At 41.7% G+C, this 23,396-nt stretch overlaps 1 pseudogene; it reads left to right on the top strand.

Annotated features, from left to right (window-relative positions):
* Nucleotides 1-9,095: 9,095 nt before the first annotated feature.
* On the top strand, nt 9,096-23,354 carry LOC125535895 (annotated as a pseudogene).
* The last annotated feature ends 42 nt before the right edge of the window (nt 23,355-23,396 follow it).

Raw genomic sequence — 23,396 nt, 5'->3', positions numbered from 1 at the left:
ATGCCCATCAATATTATCGGCCAAGAGATCTTTAACCATAGCAATATTAGGTTCAACTTTAACTTGCTCAGGGGGTTTGTGTGTCCTAATATTACTTTTGTTGACTATAGTTGAAACTTTAGCATGATCCTTTATTCTAACAGGGAACGGTGGTTTCTCAACATAAGCAGTAGGAACAACAGGGTCATTATAAGTGATAGTATTTTCTTCAACTTTAATAGGTGCAACTGCTTTTACTTCAATGGGAGGATTATATTTAAACCACTCCTTCTTAGGGAGATCAACATGACTAGCAAAGGATTCACAAAAAGAAGCTACTATCTCAGAGTCAAGTCCATATTTAGTGCTAAATTCACGGAAAGCATCGGTATCCATAAAAGATTTAACACAATCAAACTTAGGTGTTATACCTGACTCCTTACCTTCGTCGAGGTCCCAATCTTCAGAGTTGCGTTTAATTCTTTCCAATAAATCCCATTTGAATTCAATAGTCTTCATCATAAAAGATCCAGTACAAGAAGTATCGAGCATGGAGCGATTACTGAGAGAAAGCCGAGCATAAATTTTTTGAATAATCATTTCTCTTGAGAGCTCATGATTGGTGCATGAATATAACATTGACTTAAGCCTCCCCCAAGATTGAGCGATGCTTTCTCCTTCGCGAGGCCAAAAATTATATATATAATTACAATCATGATGAACAAGATGCATAGGATAAAACTTCTGATGAAATTCCAATTTCAATCGCTTGTAGTCCCATGATCCCATATCATCACATAGCCTATACCATGTCAATGCATCTCCCTTCAAAGATAAAGGGAAGACCTTCTTCTTGATAACATCCTCGGGCATACCTGCAAGCTTAAATAATCCACAAACTTCATCCACATAGATTAAGTGTAAATCGGGATGCAATGTTCCATCTCCTGCAAAAGGATTAGCTAGCAGTTTCTCTATCATACCCGAAGGAATTTCAAAGTAAACATTTTCAGTAGGTTCAGTAGGTTGAGGAGCAGCTCTTTCTTCTACTGGTCGGGGTGAAGATACCCCGAACAAGCCCCTCAAAGGATTATGTTCCATAGTAACAAGTGACAGTAAATTTTAGCACACTACATAAATTTTTCCTTACCAAATTCCACCTACCAAAGGCGCTTCACTCCCCGGCAACGGTGCTAGAAAAGAGTCTTGATGACCCACAAGTGTTGGGGATCTATCGTAGCTTTTCGATAAGTAAGAGTGTCGAACCCAACGAGGAGCAGAAGGAAATGATAAGCAGTTTTCAGTAAGGTATTCTCCGCAAGCACTGAAATTATCGGTAACAGATAGTTTTGTGATAAGGTAATTTGTAACGAGTAGCAAGTAATAAAAGTAAATAAGGTGCAGCAAGATGGCCCAATCCTTTTTGTAGCAAAGGACAAGCCTGGACAAACTCTTATATGAAGGAAAGCGCTCCCGAGGACACATGGGAATTACCGTCAAGCTAGTTTTCATCACGTTCATATGATTCGCGTTCGGTACTTTGATAATTTGATATGTGGGTGGACTGGTGCTTGGGTACTGTCCTTACTTGGACAAGCATCCCACTTATGATTAACCCCCATTGCAAGCATCTGCAACTACAACAGAAGTATTAAGGTAAACCTAACCATAGCATGAAACATATGGATCCAAATCAGCCCCTTACGAAGCAACGCATAAACTAGGGTTTAAGCTTCTGTCACTCTAGCAACTCATCATCTACTTATTACTTCCCAATGCCTCCCTCTAGGCCCAAGCAATGGTGAAGTGTCATGTAGTCGATGTTCACATGACACCACTAGAGGGATGACAACATACATCCCACCAAAATATCGAACGAATACCAAATTCACATGACTACTAATAGAAAGACTTCTCCCATGTCCTCAGGAACAAACGTAACTACTCACAAAGAATATTCATGTTCATAACCAGAGGGGTATTACTATGCATAATGGATCTGAACATATGATCTTCCACCAAGTAAACCAACTAGCATCAACTACAAGGGGTAATCAACACTACTAGCAACCCACAGGTACCAATCTGAGGTTTGGATACAAAGATTGGATACAAGAGATGAACTAGGGTTTGAGATGAGATGGTGCTGGTGAAGATGTTGATGGAGATTGACCCCCTCCCGATGAGAGGGTCGTTGGTGATGATTTCCCCCTCCCAGAGGGAGGTTTCCCTGGCAGAACAGCTCTGCCGGAGCCCTAGATTGGTTCCGCCAAGGTTCCGCCTCGTGGCGGTGGAGTTTTGTCCCGTGAGCTTGCTTATGATTTTTTTTCTCGGACGAAAGACTCCATATAGCCAAAGATGGGCATCGGAGGGCCACCAGGGGGCCCACGAGGCAGGGGGCGCGCCCAGGGGGTAGGGCGCGCCCCCACCCTCGTGGTTGGTGGGTGGCCCCCCTCTGGTACTTCTTGCGCCCAATATTTTTTATATATTCTGAAAAGTGCTCCATGGAGTTTCAGGACTTTTGGAGATGTGCAGAATAGGTCTCTAATATTTTCTCCTTTTCCAGCCCAGAATTCTAACTGCCGGCATTCCCCCTCTTCATGTAAACCTTGTAAAATAAGAGAGAATAGGATAAGTGAAAGGATCGATATGGTTGACTAGAGGGGGGGTGAATAGGCAACTACCAATTTTTAACTTTTCTTTACCAAATTAAACTTTGCATCAAAGTAGGTTGTCTAGATGTGCAACTAGGTGAGCAACCTATATGATGCAATAACCACGAGCATACAAGCAAGCAAGAGAAGTAACACTAAAGAGCTTGCACAAGTAAAGGTAAGAGATAACCAAGAGTGGATCCAGTGAAGACGAGGATGTGTTACCGAAGTTCCTTCCTTTTGAAGGGAAGTACGTCTCCGTTAGAGCGGTGTGGAGGCACAATGCTCCCCAAGAAGCCACTAGGGCCACCGTATTCTCCTCACGCCCTCACACAATGCAAGATGCCGTGATTCCACTATTGGTGCCCTTGAAGGCGGCAACCGAACCTTTACAAACAAGGTTGGGGCAATCTCCACAACTTAATCGGAGGCTCCCAACAAAACCATGAAGCTTCACCACAATGGACTGTGGCTCCGTGGTGACCTCAACCGTCTAGGGTGCTCAAACACCCAAGAGTAACAAGATCCGCTAGGGATGAGTGGGGGAATCAAAAATCCCTTGGTGGAAGTGTAGATCGGGGCCTTCTCAACCACTCCCGAGCAAATCAACAAGTTTGATTGGCTAGAGAGATAGATCGGGCGAAAATGGAGCTTGGAGCATTTAATGGAGCCTGAGCATTAATGGAGCTTGAGGGGGAAGAGTTAAGTCAAAGGAGAAGAAGGGGGCCCCTTTTATAGTGGGGGCAACAATCCAACCGTTGCCCCACCAACCAGCCCCGCATAGGGCGGTAGTACCGCTAAAAGGGGGCGGTACTACCGCTGAGCCAGCGGTACTGCCGCTCCAGCCAGCGGTACTGCCGCGCAGAGAAGACCAGCAGGGGTCTGGACCCAGTGCGGTACTACCGCGGTGGTAAGGGCGGTACTACCGCTCCTGAAACAGTACTACCGCCACTACAACCGCAACTAGCGCCGCAAAACCCGACACGATAAAAAGAGCCCTCGAGTCGAGGCGGTAGGAGCCAGACAACCCAGCGGTAGTACAGCTGCGGGGTCACGGGCGGTACTACCACTGCGGAGCGGTACTGCCACTTGTGACCCTTCGGCGGTACTACCGCTGGGACACAGGAGAGAGAGAGAAGATCTCTCCATCGAGGCTGAGGGAGAGGCGGTGGTGCCAGGCAGCCCAGCGATAGTACTGCTGTGGAGTCACAGGTGGTACTACCACTATGGAGCGGTACTGCCGCTTGTGACTCCTCAGCGGTACTACCGCTGGAACCCAGACAGGACACAGAAAAGAGAAGAGATCTCTCCAATGAAGTGGAAGAGCTCGGAGGGTGAGAAGCTGATGTGTATGTGTTGATTCCCCCCATGCAATACCCCACCAGACCCCCTCTTGATAGTATGGTGCCCTCTACGCAACTAGTCCACCGAGAGAGAAATGAAAGAGCTACACCATCTTGAATGACACTCCGAAGGGAAGAAAACGTCTCGTGCCAAGGATGAATCTGTGAACTACTCAAAGCACATGATTAGTCCGCAAACATGTTGTCATCAATCACCAAAACTACCTCGAGAGAGATATGCCTCAACAATAAGTATTGTGACATAATGTGTAATAACAACCCATAATGCAATAAATATCGATATAAAAGCATGATGCAAAATGGACGTATCAGTGATCTAGGAGTAGATCACTAGACGGCGGTCAAAATTATCCTTAGAGGACTAACGAAATGTTTATCGGTTATGGAGGTGATAAAAGAGTTCGTCGTAAAGAGTTACGTTGATGCAAGCTTTTGACACCGATCTAGAAGACTCTAAGTCTCGATCTAGATACATATTGAAAGTGGGAGCAATTAGCTAGAGTAGCTCCGAGCAAAGCATTGTAGACATAGAAAATTTGCAAAATACATATGACTCTGAATGTGGCAGACCCGTTGACTAAATTTCTCTCACGAGCAAAACATGATCACTCTTTGGGTGTTAATCACATAGCGATGTGAACTAGATTATTGATTCTAGTAAACCCTTTGGGTGTTAGTCACATGGAGATATGAACTGATCACATAAAGATGTGAACTATTGATGTTAAATCACATGACGATGTGAACTAGATTATTAACTTTGGTGCAAGTGGGAGACTGAAGGAAATATGCCCTAGAGGCAATAATAAAGTTATTATTTATTTCCTTATATCATGATAAATGTTTATTATTCATGCTAGAATTGTATTAACCAGAAACTTAGTATATGTGTGAACACATAGACACACTAAGTGTCACTAGTATGCCTCTACTTGACTAGCTCGTTAATCAAAGATGGTTAAGTTTCCTAGCCATGGACAAGAGTTGTCATTTGATGAACGGGATCACATCATTAGAGGATGATGGATTGACTTGACCCATCCGTTAGCTTAGCACGATGATCGTTTAGTTTGTTGCTATTGCTTTCTTCATAACTTATACATGTTCCTATGACTATGAGATTATGCAACTCCCGAATACCGGAGGAACACTTTGTGTGCTACCAAACGTCACAAAGTAACTGGGTGATTATAAAGGTGCTCTATAGGTGTCTCCAATGGTGTTTGTTGAGTTGGCATAGATCGAGATTAGGATTTGTCACTCCGAGTAACGGAGAGGTATCTCTGGGCCCTCTCGGTAATGCACATCACTATAAGCCTTGCAAGCGTTGTGACTAATGAGTTAGTTGTGGGATGATGCATTACAGAACGAGTAAAAAGACTTGCCGGTAACGAGATTGAACTAGGTATTGAGATACCGACGATCGAATCTCGGGCAAGTAACATATCGATGACAAAGGGAACAACGTATGTTGTTATGCGGTTTGACCGATAAAGATCTTCGTAGAATATGTAAGAGCCAATATGAGCATCCAGGTTCCGCTATTGGTTATTGACCGGAGACATGTCTCAGTCATGTCTACATAGTTCTCGAACCCGTAGGGTCCGCACGCTTAACGTTCGGTGACGATTGGTATTATGAGTTTATATGATTTGATGTACCGAAGGTTGTTCGGAGTCCCGGATGAGATCACGGACATGACGAGGAGTCTCGAAATGATCGAGCCGTAAAAGTCGATATATTAAAAGACTATATTCAGACATCGGAAAGGTTTCGAGTGATCCCGGTATTTTTCGGAGTACCCGGGGAGTTACGGGAATACGAGAGTATATACGGGCCTTAGTGGGCTTTAAGGGAAAAAGAGGAGAAGCCACGAGGCCTGGCCGCGCGCCCCCCATGGGCCTAGTCCGAATTGGACTAGGGGAGGGGCTGCTCCCCCTCTTTCCTTCTCCTCCCCTTCTCCTTCCTCCCCCTCCTAGTAGGACTAGGAAAGTAGGAATTCTACTTCTACTAGGAGGAGGATTCCTCTCCCCTTGGCGCGCCTAGAGAGGCCGGCTGGCCTCCCCTCCCTCCTTTATATATGTGGGGAGGGGGGCACCCTATAACACACAAGTTGATCGGTTAATTTTTTAGCCGTGTGCGGTGCCCCCCTCCATCATAATCCACCTCGGTCATATCGTAGCGGTGCTTAGGCGAAGCCCTGCGTTGGTAGCATCATCATTACCGTCGTGCTGACGGAACTCTCCCTCGAAGCTCTGTTGGATCGGAGTTCGTGGGACGTCACTGAACTGAACGTGTGCTGCACTCGAAGGTGTCGTACGTTCGGTACTTGGATCGGTCGGATCATGAAGACGTACGACTACATCAACCGCGTTCTCATAACGCTTCCGCTTACGGTCTACGAGGGTACGTGGATGACACTCTCCCCTCTCGTTGCTATGCATCACCATGATCTTGCGTGTGTGTAAGAATTTTTTTGAAATTACCGCGTTCCTCAACATGTGTAAGGATGATTTTTTCATGAAGTTCTATAAATATTTGCCTTTTGTGTATTTGTAATATTATATGATGCCGATTGCTCAGAAAGTTGGTAGCATCGTCACATGTGTTTTTTGGAGGCGATTTTGTACTTGAATTGCTGCCAATCCAGTATTTCTAAATTAACCTCACGCCTACACATTTAAAAAGTTCATTTTATCTTTTGTTCAATTTGCAGTCACACAGAGCAATTGTGCTCTCAGGAATACGCCACTTCTTCAGGAAGCAGTACCGACAATATCTCAAGTCTGGTTCCTCCCTTCCGATGGCGACCACCGTCGAGCCCGACGATGCCGTGCTCTTCGCCGGCGTGTCCCTCGTGCTGGGTGCCGCTTGCCGCCAACTCTTTCGTGGCATGCGTGTCCCCTACACCATCGCCCTCCTTGTGTGTAATTTGATGTGCACAAACTCACCAACAAATCCTATCGGTAATTTGATATGGACTTCCAAGATTTCTCCCATGGGTTACACGTACCTCTGATGATTGGCTCACTTCAAAAGCTGTCTGGCAATTTGGGCACATGTGCCTAGACCGCCGTCTTATCAAGAACCACCGTTCTAAGGTTAATGAAGCCATCGTATTTAAGGACAATATGCACCTAATCCTTGCCCTCACAACGATTTGGGTGTTCGGCCATTCGTTTTCGCGATCTCAACATTTTTGTCCATCAGATCTCTGTGTTAAACCATCTGTCCCGCGTTTGATTAACAGTGGGCCAACTGTCCTACGGCCTGCTGCTCCAGAGGCCAAAATGGAGGCCTCTGGTTCACTGGGCCGTCACCCAGCTCATTCTGGCCCATGCGCTTCGGTGAAGGGGGTCCAGTGGTGCGGTTCGGAAGAGTTCATCCAGTCCCCCCAACGTGAGGAGCTCTATTGGGGGACCTCTTATATGCCGCTTTTTGCAGCCAAACAGGGGGTCGTGCAACTGGGCCGGCCCATTCGCTGTCCTTCAAGAATGACAAATTTGCAAAAAAAGAGCATGCTGCACCAATAGGATTCAAACCCACGACCTTCTATAGTTGTGCGCGATGCTCTAGGCACTGCACCAGGCTAGCTACTTTGAAAGAATAGCAGCAGAAGATTAAATAAACTGTCGCGGCGGCAAAAAATAAAAACCAATTCACCCAATTCCATAAAATTAAAACTTGTGGGCGAGGGATCCAACTCGAGTCCTCCGGGCAGGGAAGCATGTTAGTAGACACTATACTATCTAATATTTAGTGAGTACAGTGGCAACCCGCAGTATATGAACTATAACCCGTTGCACATTAGAACTTATTTTAAAATTTGAAGCGTAATTTTTTAAAAAGAAACACTTTTTGAACACACAAACATTATTAGGGGACTCAAATTTTTTAAAAACAAACAGGAACAAAAAATTGAATACGTGAATATATGTAAATTATGAACTACTTTTCATAAACGCAAAGCATATTTTGAAAACAATAACAAAATTGGAAAACTGAATATTTTTCAAAATTAAACTATTTTTACAAAAATCGAGCATTTTTTGAATTTGGGTATGAATTTCGAAATCATGATTATTTTAAAAAAAACTGCAGTACTTTTTGGAATATGTGAACAATTTTCGGAAATAGGAACAAAAATTTTTAATTAGTGAAAAAATTAAACATGCGGGAATTTTTTTTATTTTGTGAACAAATTTTGAAACATGATTTTTTTTGAATATGTGAACAAATTTTATGAAAACGAACAAATTTTGTATTTCCCAAACATTTTTCAAAAACATGAACATTTTTGGAATTTGTGAACAATTTTTTAAAGCACGAATGATTTTTAAATCTTGAGAACAAATTTGGAAGTGTGAACTACTTTTTAAAGCATAAACGTTTTTTTGAATCTTGAGAACAAATTTTGAAACAGAGAACACTTTTGAAAAATCCAGAACAAATTTGGAAGCGTGAACAATTTTTTAAAGCACGAACATTTTTTGAGTCTTGAGAACAAATTTTGAAACGCAGAACAATTTTGAAAAATCCCCAATATTTTTGGAAGCGCGAACATTTTTTGAATATGTGAGGAAAAATTGAAATCTGGTACATTTTCTGAGTTTCGAAAGTTTTAAACTTTTTTGTGTAACGAGAACAATTTTTGAATTTTGAGAACATTTTTTCAAAAACTGAACATTTTTTGGAAACACGAGGAAAATTTATTTTTTTCGATATTTTCTGAAAAAAGAGAAGAAAAGAAAAATGAATAAAAAATCCTTCTAGAAGGTTCATAAATGAATAAAACTGCAAACATGTTCTGAAAAAGGAAAACAAACTTGAAAAAGAAAAGGAAACAAAAAACGAAAAATGAAAAAGAAACAGAAACAAAAGAGAAAAGATAAAGAAACACAAAAGTGGAAAGCCAATAAAAGGAAAAAAACCGGTTCATAGAACCTTCTAGAAGGTTCAGAAAACCGAAGTTGGCAGTTCGTAAGCTATGTACCTAAGTGGGCCGGCCCAAAGCATCGCTCGGTCGCTCGCCCCTGTGCGAAGCGCCGGCAGTTTGCCGCAGTGAGCGGGCAATAGGATTTTCCCTCTATTGGATTTGGATCGACGAGAGGTGCGGTATCGATGCAAGGAGGAGGTCCAGTGGACGGCTCGAACCCGGACTGGACACGCCCGCCGCCGCCCCAGTCGCCGCACGCCTCCGCCCCCGTCGCCGCACGCCTCCGCCCAGGTCGCTCGCGGCGCTGCCCTCGCAAGGGAGAGGTACTCCTCGTGCATTCCGTAAGCACTCACCACGCCCCCTCTCTTTGATTCGTATGGAGCCCTAGAAGTCTGATCTGCGTGGGTTGGTGAGTGGGCGCTTAGGCAAGGATTTTGCATGTACACCTTTATTTGGGCATGCTGATCGGTCATCCCGAGTTTGAGATGAAATTGGTTTGGGCACCCTAATCTATGATTTTTATTTTTTTACCCTTTTGTCAAATTTGCACCACATATTCGTTATATATATATCAAAATAATTATAAGAATCTGAATGTAGGACTGTTTTTCAGTATCTCGCAGTTTCTGGGACGAGCGGGAGCACGGAGTGCTTTGGCTGTTACCGAACTGCTGCTCTGAAGAATATGCTCCTGCATACGCTTCTTTGCCTAACACATTTGTTTTCCAAATCAGGTTATTAGCCAATACAAACTGTAGGTCTTACACTAACAGGACAAGCCCATATTTTCTCTTATGAAAATGACAACCACTCATTTTGGCCATGTTGCAGTCAGTTAGAAACATTATCCGTGCCGCTACATTAGTCAGATAACGCAAAAGTGCCGCTGTCTGTCAATACTGTAACATTCTTGGGGCTTACAATCTTCTATATAACACCTAGCTTCAGAGTTTCAGGACATCACAGCTGTTGTTCGTACCTGCTTGCTACAAGACCACCGGACAAACAAGCGAACTCAAGTCATCAGGTCACTTGTTCGTGTCTGCTTGCTGTGTAATCAGTCCATCCCCATGGCGGTCCGGCCATGGAAAAGGAACTCTAGAAGTTTGATCTGTGTGGAATCGGTGAGTGGGCATGTTGATTGCTCATTTTAAGTTGGAGATGAAATTGGTTTGGGCACCCTAATGTATGATTTTTATTTTACCCTTTTTTCAAATTTGCATCGCATATTCATTATACATATCAGAATGATTAAAGAATCTGAAGGTAGGACTGTTTTTCACTCATCTCACAGTTTCTAGGATGAACGGGGGCATGGAGTGCTTTGGCTGTTCTGCAACTCGAGCGGACGCGGTACAGGGCAGGTGCCATGGTGGCCGGTGCTTGCGTGGTGAGAAGCAATATCTGGCTAATCCTCAGCGTCACGGGCGCCCTCTCACTCCCGTGCATGTGTACCACTGAATCACTGCTGTAGCTCAAAGGACACTACAAATCTTCAATCGTATGTGCCTTTCCTTCATACTACTATCTTTGCCCCCTTTATTAGCTTCAGATTTGGTCGGTCCTTTGTTCGATGAAATGCACAAATCAGATTTCTTCTTGGATGTCCATGTGTGCATTCTCTTAATTCTTTGATTCATGAAAGCAAAATACTAAAAATGTGCATGTTATGTCTGGCCAACACACAGAAAAAATAATGGTGTGCAACTTTATTTAAGATAAGATCGATTAGTTAGCAACATATCAGATAAATATATTTAGTGCATCATGTATTTTCTCCCCACACTAAAAATTTCTAGAAGTTCCCATTGCAAAATATCAAAACGTTGCATTGTAGTATGTGTTCTCCCTTTTTACCAAAGAAAACAAAGTGCAGTTTTATCTTATCCTTTTCTAGAAACATCAGTATACGCTGTGTATGGATCTACAGTCCCAAATATGATCGAGCACACTTTCCTTTGCTTAGTTTAACCATCTACACCATCACGTGTTCTCGCACCGATTGAAGCCCATTAGACCGAAGAAACACCATGTCCTGCCACACTAACCCAATACCTTTTTGCAAGCCAACTGAAGTTCACGTCTCTACTATTGCTAACAAATAGATTACTAGATGCAAATTTAATTAAAGTTCATGATTCATGTCTTTCTATATTTAAGATTAAGAAATTCTATATAGACGGGCGCGGCAACGCGCGCCATCAATGATCTAGTTCTTCCATAAGGAACGCCTGATTTCTGAAGAACCATGGTCCCATGATCATTGCCTAGGCATCAAACTGGACTGAATAAATTCTCCTGAACACGTCTCCAGATCACTTCCTTTGTCGGGTTCCACGCCGATCTCATATCCGCGAACAGCGTGCTAGGGCTAAACCCTCGCGTAGTATGTACCTTAGCAATTGCCATCCACTTGGCTTTCTCGACGGGTCTGTGATCTCATCTTCCCATACGAACTCCTCAACACCTTCTTCATGCAGATGTAGCCAATCAAGTAGTTCTTCGGCCGGGTCCTTAGCCGATCCGCTCGACTCGCCTTTATGTTTCATGCTCTCTGCCGCTCAGAGTGATCATGCCGACTATGGTAACCCTAGCACTTCCACGGAGAGCCCACCATCATACTTGAAGCAGTGGCATATCAGATTAGATCCATCCATGTACAAGAAACAAGCATATCAGATTATTTATACACCAATGTTTTGAAATGCCATCTTGTTAGATAATTACAAAATGGTATAATTTGAAATTTATGACATGCTTCGAAGTTTGGAATCTCTGAGGAAGTCTTAACTGGGACATATTTGAGTAGCCCTTCAGTGCATATCATTGTTCACTTGGGATATTTTTGTTATTTTGTGTATACCGATGTGACCTAGTTGTCCAATTTGTTATGCGGAATTGCGACACTCTTTCTATTTCTCGGACTACTACTTGAAGATAGATGGTCAAATCCGGAGAAACTATAACAGTCCTAGCTTTCTTCAGCCGTCTACATATTGAATTATGCAGGGGTTGGGTTGTGTAAGGATGATTTTTTCACGAACTTCTGTAAATATTTACCTTTTTGTGCCCTCCGTCCGAAAATACTTGTCCTAGAAATGGATAAATGGATGTATCTATAAGTATTTGTAATATTATATGATGCCGATTGCTCAGAAAGTTGGTACCATTGTCACATGTGTTTTTTGGAGGCGATTTTATACTTGAATTGCTGCCAATCCAGTATTTCTAAATTAACCTCACGCCTACACATTTAATAAGTTCATTTTATCTTTTATCCAATTTGCAGTCATACAGAGCAATTGTGCTCCCAGGAATACGCCACTTCTTCAGGAAGCAGTACCGACAGTATCTCGAGTCTGGTTCCTCCCTTCTGATGGCGACCGCCGTCGAGCCCGACGACGCCGTGCTCTTCGCCGGCGTGTCCCTCGTGCTGGGCGCCGCCTGCCGCCACCTCTTCCGCGGCACGCGCGTTCCCTACACCATCGCCCTCCTTGTCCTCGGTGTCGCCCTAGGGTCACTAGGTATGTTGTTTATCCCCCCCCCCCCCCCCCTGCGAAAGTCGGAGTGGTTCCATTCCTTTGCTGCACGACGGACTCAGTCTGACAGTTTGTAAATACTGTTCAACATCCAGAGTACCGGACGAAAGACGGTCTAGGCAAACTTGGAGCTGGCATGCGTATCTGTGAGTGAGTTCACCATGGACGTATTATTTTGAAGACTGGAACAACACAGTACTTGAGAATTAGTTTATTCAACTTCTGAATTAACCGCTTGCTGATTGTGCTTCAAAAATTGCAGGGGCTAACATAAATCCTGATCTTCTCCTGGCTGCTTTCCTTCCGGCCCTTTTGTTTGAGAGCGCCTTCTCGATGGAAGCACACCAGATAAAGGTATCTTTCCAAGTCTGCCTATCTATGCTGAAATCTGAGTGGCTTAATTTAAAGCTGATTGATCTTTATTCAGTTATGATTACTATTTCTTGCCAAGCAGTAAATCTATATCTATACCAATATAAAAAGACCCAAAGGGGCAGATCCAACTGATCTCAACCATCGAACTAAGTCAATCCAATGATCTAGACTGCTCCAATGGCAAGCGTTAAACGTGTTTAACGTGCAATTAATATCATACCAAATATTGCACTAATCACAGGATTAACACACAAATAATAGCATACCTAATATCCACGTGTAATTAATATATTGCCTACATATTAACGTGCGTTGCACGTACGCATTTACTAGTACTAGTAAAAAAGAAAGGAAACTAGATGGCGATTAGAGAATAAAACTAAGGAACACCATATACATCATCAGGGCCGGAGGATAGGCATCCCAGGCCTGCTGCTCATACCTTGGTCCAAACTGAAGTTTTACTCCGGATGACGTGAGCACAGATAACATGAGTTCCTCTGTGGTTGAACACATGGCAGTTTATTTCTTTCGATCCCTCCCAGAGCGAGAGCAGCATCGAGTCTTCGTACAAAAGGCAGCTCTTTAGAACAGAGGAAATGACCAAACCGACATCAAGAAAACTTCACAGGCCATACTAATTCTCTGCTCAGTTAATATCATTGATTATCCATAATATTTTTCCATCCAGTTAGTCACATAAGCTCATGTTTGATACAACCATGGTCTCAATGCAAACCACCTTTAGTTCCTATTGTTCTCTGTTTTTTTTACCATGAAGTTCCTATTGTTCTCTGTTAGCACACATATTTGGTTTCTCTAGTATTGGTGCTTATGTTGATCTACTCCCCTGCCAGTTTTCTGTTGTGATATTAGCACTGCGGGTGCATATGTCTTTGTTCTGTGTGTACTAAAATATTAAAATGTTTATTTTGTAGAAATGCATGGCGCAGATGCTCTTACTTGCTGGCCCTGGTGTGCTAATGTCAACATTTTTGCTTGGCACTGCTCTCAAGGTGTGTACCTAAGTTTAAAATGGACATATACCACTGACTTTAATACTTTGATACTAGCTAGTCCATTATCTGTAGCTTACTTCTCCATATGATTAGAACTGGGAAACATCATTGTTGCTTGGTGGTCTGCTTAGTGCCACTGATCCTGTGGCCGTGGTTGCAGTTCTAAAAGAGCTTGGAACAAGTAAAAAGCTCAGTACGATTATTGAGGGAGAATCCTTGATGAACGATGGGTATGCCTTTTTTCAATCTAAACATGCTTTTCTGTTTTCATGCCAATTTTGTTGGAGGAACTCCGATTATGAGAAGAAAGATACAACCTGTGACTCAAATAGATATGTTACAAGTTTTTTCTTCTTCGAATGTTCGACTGGTCCACTCTCTGGTTGGAAAAATGCTCATTAGTACTTGTACTTAAAACTAAAATTCAAAGTATTAGTTGTAGCAGTACAGTTGTTCCTGAGACCTGACACACATGTTTATGGCAAAGGCTCTGGAGAATATAGTGTACAAGTTAATCTGAATGAGGGAAGACTTCACGCATGACAATACTAAATCCAAGGCTGTTTTCCTTTTCCAATCTAAGGGATTATGAAGGTTAAAACAGGATTTACTTAACTTAACTATGGCCTGACATCTGATCTCTGTATCTGCAGATACTTCTGTATCAACTAAAGTGTGGGGTAGGGAAAGCTTAAATAAATGAAAATAACTTTTCGATGTCGTAAAATTTCATTGTGCACCAATATAATACTTTTGTGTTTGAACCGCAATTCCCACTAAATGGACATACACTTTCTACAGGGTTTCTGTTGTTGTCTATCAGTTATTCTTACAAATGGTGCTTGGAAGAAGCTTCAATACAGGGTCTATATTGATGTTCTTATCGGAAGTTTCACTTGGAGCGTACGTAGAATGTTTTTTTTTTTCAATCAAATTGCCAAATATGGCTACCATGCTTCTAATACTAACTGGCATCTTCTTTGACCAGTGTTGCTCTGGGCCTTGCATTTGCAATCATATCATTACTATGGCTTGGCTTTACTTTCAACGATACAATCTTGGAGATGACGCTAACTCTTGCTGTCAGCTATATTGCTTTCTATACTGTAAGATAATGAACATATTCAAGCTCTCGTACTCCTGCCTTTTCTTTTGAAGGGTACAATTGGTTCAGTTTATTGAAATAGTTCAGAGCAAATGGAAGGAGTCTTAGCATCAGTCCTAGAATCATGTTTCTCCTTTTGCAATATTGATTTTGATGCTATTTTACTAGTAATCTGAGGTAACTTCTTGATATGCATATGGCAAAGTAGCTACCTGATTTAGATATCTAGAATCTGAAGAGAGTGAACTGTTTTCATCCCAATGACAAAGAAGATATTCAAGCTCTCATACTCTTTTTGTAAGGCTATAATTTGTTCAGTTTTTTGAAATAGTTCACAACAAACTGAATGAGTTGTGAGTCTTAGTACCAGCCCTAGAATTATCTTTTGTGCTAGCTCATTTTGCAAATTGCTCATGAGTCTTGATGTTGTTTTACTGGTAATCTAATGCAAGTTCCAGATATGCATGTACAATGTTGAAGTATATGTGAATTGCCCAACCTTCTTCATCAGTTCGGACTTTTGGTTCTATTGGTTGGGTGCATTAAACTTAATATGAATTCAGAACCAAGTGGTCTTGGGTTCAAGCCTCGGCCTTTCCAATTTAAACTAAAATTTTGCTTGCCCTCTTTCTGTCCATGTTTAAGATTGCCCAACCTTCTCCATCAGTTCGGATTTTTGGTTCTACTGGTTCTTTGTCATGTTTTCTCCGGAAAAAAAAAATCATCTATGAGTTCTGATATAGAAGCCACCAGTTATTTAGTATTTTGGTGGTTATTTTCTTTAGCTAATATTGTTCATGTCAGGTGCAAGATGCACTGAAGTACTCTGGTATTTTGACCGTCACAGCTTTGGGAATGTTAGTAAAACTTGTCTTCACATCTGATTGGCATATCCTTTAATCTCGTTCCTCCAGTGTTAACTTTGCCATGTCTGGCAGGTTCTATGCAGCTTTTGCAAAAACTACTTTTAAGGGCGACAATCGCCGAAGTTTGCATGATTTCTGGTATTGTTCTAGCAACATATGTCCTTTCATATTATTTTTATATTATCAGCAAGATCAAGATTCTCAACAGTGATCATGGTATTCCTGGTCACATAGGCTAACTTGTTCACTGTTCCTCATGTATTCTGTCAGTTCCATAATCCTGGTCATGCTTTTTTTCTGTCAGCATAACCTATACTTTCAGGAGATTTTGATAAATTTATGTCCTTGCATTAGGATACCAGTTGCCAAGTTTGTTCATGCCCAGTATATAGTTACTTGTCCACTTCTATTTTTTCCCTCGCAAAAACACAAACGCACCCGATTTAATATTTTGTCTTCTAAATGACCATGTATTATCATTGTCATCATTGCCCTGATTCCTGAAGTAGCCTTAGTAGAATTTTAGAGTTTGTAACTGGCAACAAAGTGAGAGTAATGATTACACCAAATTTTACTATACTATCAAACTAGTATGTGCACGTGGTAGGAATGTTTTGTCATATTCCATCCCTGAGCTCTCGATCCTGCGATCGTAATATTCATACGCTTTGGGTGTCGAGCAATGCACGCCGGCACCCCATAGATGACTCAGTTGACACAGACTTACCCAAGGTTCAGGCTCCTGTATGGGTAATACTTGTTACGAACTGAACCCTTGTATAGCTATGGGCCAAACAGCCAGAGAAGTACAAGGTACATATGCAAATGAACCCCTATATAAGGGAGAAAGTACACAGGCCTATACACAGCACTATATAACACTTGACAATACTCTAGTGTCCCACTTTTCTCTATTATCTCGAGGATTTTAACAAAGAAGGTGTAGTGGATGGGGTCTATCCTCGGCGGATGGCGATTTCCATGCTTGGCTCCTCAAAAGAACAGGGTTGTGTTGCTTGAGTTTGAATTGAGTTGTCCTCCTATATATGCGTCTTTTTGTCAGGGCTTGATCCTCTCCGGGTTGGTCTCATAGATGGCACCATTCTTAGTCGGCTTAAACGCTGGATCCTTCAGGGTAAGTCCTTCCCTAGTACAATGGGTATTGGGTACGGTCTTGTAGAAGATCCCTTAGGCCTTGTGTACGAACAGGTCATCTTATGTAAGTACGCTTTCTCTTGCGCGCTCACGACACCCTGAGCAGACGCTATGACACACTCAAAATTTATGTATGTTCTCATATTTTCTGAGATTGCCTATTTGTATCTTACTGCTGTTTTATTTGTATTCAGGGAAATAGTTGCTTACATTGCGAACACAATTATTTTCATACTGAGGTATCAATATTGTCCAACTTTCATATTTTTTGATTTTTTTCAGATCTTCTATTTTTCATAGCTAAACGCCCAAACCAGACTGTGCTTGCATTTATTTAGTTTGATAGTTCACTTTATATTGACACCATTACGATGTTTCTTACATGTGTGTATTACCCTCAGTGGGGTTATTATTGCAGATGGTGTGCTAAGACATAATGTCCATTTTGAGAGGCACGGTAATATCTTCATTTATCTTTGTCTACAGTTTGTTTTCATGAAAACTGCAAAACAGTACTTCATTTTAAATTCTCCTTGTTCATTGCCAACTGAACCTTTCTTTGGTTTATTATAAAAGCATGCTGTTCGTAGTTTTCATCATGCAGCATCATTTCATGCCTGTGTTGGTTCAGTGAGTGCTTTATTATACATCATGGTAACGAGTTGTTGACATAGTTACTGAACTAAATCCTCTTATAACACACTTCTTTGTCATGCTTATCAATTTACTGGGAATCATCAGCTCAATTATGAATGCCGCAACTGCAGCCAACTGATTATGTGGATAAACACTTGGCATCTCAGTTAGCCAATAGTTCTGCTGAGATATGTTGTTTTAATCACCTATCTTCGGGGCAGCACAATTGGTGTTTGCTGTCATTGCATTTTTCTTTTCTTGACCTTTAAAAAAGTGAATCATGTTAGTCAGTAGATTGCAGTTTGATCGTATTTGCGAGTGCTTAAAACAACTTCTGTGTACGATACTTCTTGTTCTAATCCATCTTCATGCTGTTGAACCAGAAATATGCATACATGTCTAACTACTGCTCCTAGTCTCTAGGTTGGGGGTTGGGGCCTATCCTGCCCCCCCCCCCCCCCCCCCCCCCCCCCCCCCCCCCCCCCCCCCCCCCCCCCCCCCCTCCTCCCACCCCCCTTTTTTTCCTCCAATATGTAGCATGTTGTACAATCATCGGGGAATTCAGTAAACCTACTCATATGGTGTATAAATTCCGTTTATCTCTTGCTCTTTCAGGCACTTCATGGGGGTTTCTTCTTCTGCTCTATTTCTATGTACAAATGGCACGGGCTGCAGTTGTCGGTGCTCTATATCTTTTGTTGCGCTACTTTGGGTATGGTTTGGACTTCAAAGAAGCCATAATCATTGTTTGGTCTGGGCTGCGAGGTGCTGTTTCCCTATCATTAGCACTGTCTGTTAAAGTAAGTTATATTCATGTACCACTTGACCATCTCATTTGTCTCTTATTATCACTATATTAGTCTACTTTTGTTCTTCAAAAAATTAGTCTATGATAATAATTTGAGGTGTTACTGGGTTACTTTCTACCAGCATGCTAGTGATACAGCTCAACCTTTTCTGAAACCAGAAGTCGGAACAATGGTAGGTTAGTTTTTCCTGACAAAATACAAAATCAGAAAATTTAATTTTGAGCAAGGCTTATTTTATCCATGTTTTTGCAGTTTGTGTTCTTCACTGGTGGCATCGTGTTTCTGACACTGATATTGAATGGTTCTACCACACAATTTTTGTTGCACGCACTTGGTATGGACAACCTGTCAGTAACAAAGGTTAGCTTTACAAATTACAGGTTTCATCTGTGGGTTTTTTAACCTTGGAGTTGAAGAATTTACTTTTCTGTGTGCTATTATGAAATCTTTTGAACTCTATCTCCTCTTTCATTTCCCTTAGATTAATTAGTAAATAGGAAGATTATATGGTGTGATTGTTACACATATTTTATTTCTGTGCCTATGAGTTCAGGGTTGGTGGATTAGCATCTTATATAACCATGGCATAAAAATGATTAATTTCTCTTTCAGTTGAACCTATTTGTAAGTCCCAAAGGTGTTCTGAGCCTTGCTTACTACTATTTTTAGTTAAACTTCTTCATCCAGCAACTCCGAGGAGTAGGTTTTGTGTGACTGATACCTTGTTGCTTCCAGAAATATCAGTACTTTATGGTTTGGCATAAAAGTTGTATTCTGATTACTGCTGCAGCTTCGCATGTTGAATTATGCTAGACATGAAATTCTAAACAAGACATTAGAAGCTTTTGGTGATCTCAAAGATGATGAGGAGCTTGGTCCTGCTGACTGGGTTACAGTTAAGAAATACATCACAGGCTTGAGTAACTTGGAAGATGAACATGCACATCCACATGATGACAATCATGATCACATACATACCATGAATTTAAGGGATGGCCGAATGCGTCTTTTGAATGGTAGGCAGCCTTTTGTTTGCTTTTCTTTTTTGCCCTTAAATAGTTGGCTTGATACGTCCATAATTCTATCTTGTCTCTGTATTTTATGGAGATGTTTAGTTTCATATTAAATGCGATCAGTTAACAAAGATTATTTCTCCTTTTTGTAAATATTGTTTTCAGGTGTGCAAGCCAGTTACTGGGCAATGCTTGACGAGGGACGGATAACTCAAGCTACAGCCAATATTTTGATGCAATCAGTTGATGAAGCTATGGATCTTGTTTCTAGCCGACCATTATGCGATTGGAACAGTTTGCAGTCCAATGTCCATTTCCCAAGTTACTATAGGTTCCTTTCTGCAAGCATGTTACCACAAAGTTTTATCACATACTTCACAGTACAAAGATTGGAGTCAGGATGTTACATCTGTGCTGCATTTCTTCGTGCTCATAGAATTGCAAGGAGACAACTACAAGATTTTCTTGGTAAAATCTTGGAAAACTTTTAGAATGCTTTTATGTGCTTGTTATTTACCATTTCTTTGCTACCAATTCCAGAACTTAGTATCCAATCCATGGATGGGTGTGAGTAAATGAATATTAGTCACACTACGTGGCGCACATGCCAGATGTTATGCGTAGGTGTCCGTCGTTATAGTCCATAAGCAGAACAGAAAGTAGTATTTTTGTTACTTGTCGGAGCCAGTCTATCTTTCTGTAGAATCAATCAGCTACAGACCCTATTTTTTAAGATACGTGGAAAGTAGTATGGTGCAGATGGACGCATGGCTCAAACCATTTAGCTTATTAAGGTTGAACTATGTAAGGCCTGTCTAAAGTCATCGTCCTCAACAGTTTTAAATCCTTCTATTTTCTCCTCTGACCCTATTTTTTAAGATATGTGGAGTTCAACTTGCACATATAACCCTAGTTACTTACCAGTGTTCCGTATACTTCTTTCGTCAGGTGATAGTGAGATTGCAAAAATTGTTATTGATGAAAGTAATGCTGGGGGAGAGGAAGCTAGGAAGTTCTTGGAAGAAGTTCGCTGTACATTCCCTCAGGTTTGTGCTTACAATGTGCATTTATCTGTTGACTTAATGACTATTACGGAGCCTTCAGCCTCCAGCACAATAGCTCGACAGTTCACTCAACAACCAGTTATCTTTTGCAAAACTCGAGAAAGCACCATCTCAACTGAATTGGGACTCTAGTTTGATCTGTAGAGAATTTCCATGTGCTTGTATGGCATCGCTAGGGTGAGTGGTTGAAATGGTTAGCTTCGGAGTTTGGAATTGATTTTGTTAGTTTTGTTTTTCAGATTTTGTTTCCTGCAAAATTCATGTGAAATTGTTGCAGAACTCTCTACATTCGAGACAGGCCCTAGTTTTATATTACTTTGGAATACTTCATTTCATTGTCATACAACAATTCTGCAGTAGTGATGAAAAAACTCACTATATGAATAAACAAGGCAGTCTCCATTGGTGAACCTGAGAGTTCATTGTTGCCTAGATTCTGAAGGTGTTTCCACATTTTCAGCTTCTTTGTGTGCTAAAGAGTCGACAAGTAACATATGCTGTATTGACACACTTGAGTGAGAATGTTCAAAACCTATGGAAGACTGGGTTACTGGAAGAAAAAGAAATGGCACATCTGGATGATGCTTGGCAGGTAGTGGAGTGTTTGACTTGTCTTTTGCTTCGAAAATTAATTGCCAAAGTGGTTTCAGTTCACAATTCATGTAAGTTAATCACTTGTCAGACAGATCTGAAGAAGCTTAAGAGGAATCCACAATTAGTGAAAATGCCAAGAGTTAGCGATCTTTTAGGCGCCCATCCATTAGTCAGCATGCTGCCTGCTGCTGTGCGTGCTCCTTTGTTAAGCAATACAAAAGAAAAAGTAAAAGGGCATGGGGCAGCCCTTTATATGGAAGGCTTAAGAGCAACTGGTATATGGATTGTTTCGATTGGAGCAGTAAAGGTATGTTTCTGCTTAAGACTGCTCTAAACAGTACTGTATTTTGTTGGAGTATATACCTTCAACATTTTTGACGAATTAACTGTTCACACTGGGAGCATGTGCTCTCGGTAGCCATTTCACCGCCCCCTGAGTTACCCCCTTTTTTCGACAGTGGAGAAGTCAGAGGCTAAGCAGCAGGCATTCTTTGCACCCAATTTTCTCACATGGAAGCACTTTGGGTCTATACGAGGTGCTAACAGGAAAGTCTTGTCTCTGTGACATGATTACAGATTCTCTCGTCCGCTGTTTCTTCATTGAAGCTGAAAAGATAGATCAATTGCGTCGGTCAGATCCTTCTGTTGAGGCTTTTCTGTGGCAGGTGTGCTTTAAATTTACTGTTTGCTTGTGTGCTTACTAAATTCAGTGATTATTGTACATCTACTGCAACTGCGCAATTAGTTTTTTTTTTCTTCTGAACTCTACGAGGGCATAGAAGCAGATGTTTTCTGGATTTTACTTAATATCACCAGTTCACCACGTAGCGAAACTGCTGGCTACCAGTCGAAGAACCAGAACCTTGCAGATGAGTGGCGTTTCCTCTTTTCTTTTTGAACCAAGTTTGAGTAGAATTATTTCTTGTTTGTACCCAATCTCAAATTTAAGAGTTCAAAATTTCTAAAAAGAGAAACCGAGCTAATTTTCCCCTCAACATGTTCACAAGAAAAACAGAAATGTCGAGGTTGCATTTCTTCTGTTTCTGCCCTCAAACCAAAAACAAAAACACTAGATACTACTCCATCCCACTCTTATATTATGGGACGGAGGGAGTACAACATAGTACTTTGATTTTTCTGGTTTCCCTTGATTATTACAGTTAAGGGAAATGGCCCCTAGATGCCTTGTCGTGTCATCTTGTCTCAAATGATTTAGGTATTTTCTGTAACATTCTTGTGGCCGAGAATTCGTTTATAGCACGGTCCCCATTTTGTTATGAAACTACTCATGCATCTGTTCACCCAAATTGGTTACTTAAGATGTGACAATGTTTCCTGTATATCTATCTATATCTCTTTTTCTTGGGGGGGGGGGGGGGGGCATTTTGAAAGAATCTAATCCGCCACTCCTTAATCACTGGCACATGGAAATTGCAGGAAAGTGCTGCAGTCATTGCTAAGCTCTTGATCCCACGTGTGTTCGAGAGAATGACAATGCAAGAGACGCGGCTTCTCGTCAGCACAGGATCTACTATGAACTTGTACACCAAGGGCGAAGACATCATACTCGAGCATAATTACATCGGCATCATACTAGAAGGAACTTTGAAGGCGGAGAACCAAAATAACATCGTACCTCCAGGAGTGCTGCTGCCATCAAGCATGGACCTGGAGTTACTTGGTCTGCAGTCTTCAGGTTCTGCACATCATCCATCAAGAAGTGAATCATGAAAAATGGAAATCTATAGGCCTACTCGTACGTTTTTAAGTTATATCTACTGATTGATGTTGACATTGATGTTTTCCTGTTTACCTACAGAAATGAACAACATGGACAGTTGCTCCGCAGCAAACAGCTTTCAGGTGGAAGCACAAGCAGCTAGAGTTATCATCTTCGAAGTAGCTGTTCACGGAGGCCAATGGGCAGAGGAACCAGCCGGGTGGTAGCTTCTCTGCTGAAGCCTTGCAGCCCAGCATGGAAGAATCCACTGGAGAAGAACAAGTCATCATTACCGTCGACTCTACGAACAAGCTGCCCTTGGGTGATTCATCATCTGGCGTGACGCGAGGCAGCTGATGGGATCTTGTGCGAATATAGTAGCGTGCTTGATGTAGCAATCATGAAATTGATCTTGCTTCTTGAGAAACACTTGGCTTATTACTTGCTGTTATAACTAAAGACCATTTGGCGCATATGGCAGCTACGTAATGATATTACTCATGGAAAGGGTGAGACCCCGGTTCAAGCTACTGTTGATTACTTGGACAGCTATTACAAGTCGCTTCAT

Source organism: Triticum urartu, chromosome 2 (assembly GCF_003073215.2).
Source record: "Triticum urartu cultivar G1812 chromosome 2, Tu2.1, whole genome shotgun sequence".
NCBI lineage: Eukaryota > Viridiplantae > Streptophyta > Magnoliopsida > Poales > Poaceae > Triticum > Triticum urartu.
This window is presented reverse-complemented; position numbering and strand designations above follow the sequence as displayed.